Source organism: Sinocyclocheilus anshuiensis, unplaced genomic scaffold (assembly GCF_001515605.1).
Source record: "Sinocyclocheilus anshuiensis isolate Anshui unplaced genomic scaffold, SAMN03320099.WGS_v1.1 scaffold542, whole genome shotgun sequence".
Taxonomy (NCBI): Eukaryota; Metazoa; Chordata; class Actinopteri; order Cypriniformes; family Cyprinidae; genus Sinocyclocheilus; species Sinocyclocheilus anshuiensis.
In genome coordinates, this window is record NW_015547685.1 from 1,435,577 (window position 1) to 1,435,962 (window position 386).

Below are 386 nucleotides of genomic sequence, written 5' to 3' on the forward strand. Positions count from 1 at the left end.
AGGTGCAAGAGCCGGCTACAGAGCTCGCCATGGTGGAGAGCGTCATGGACAGCGAGAGCGCGGAGGGAAGCTCCGCCCACTGCACCATGGCTGAGGATGAGCAGCGCTGTATGGACTGTGATTGGGATGTATTTGCAGACATGCCCCCTCTTCTCCTGCCATCATCTGAACTCTCTGCCTGCCCTGAATCATTTGTCTGCCCTGAATTATCTGCCTGCCCAGAATTATATATTTGCCCTGAACGGTCTGCATGCCCAGAAACGACCATGGATGTTGTTTCCCTGTCTGCCGCACTCCCAGTATTGGGAGTCGCGATATGGTGTGTGTGTGGGCGGCACACACCATCCCTGAACCCTCTACCTGTTTAAATTTCCCTCCCACCCTCC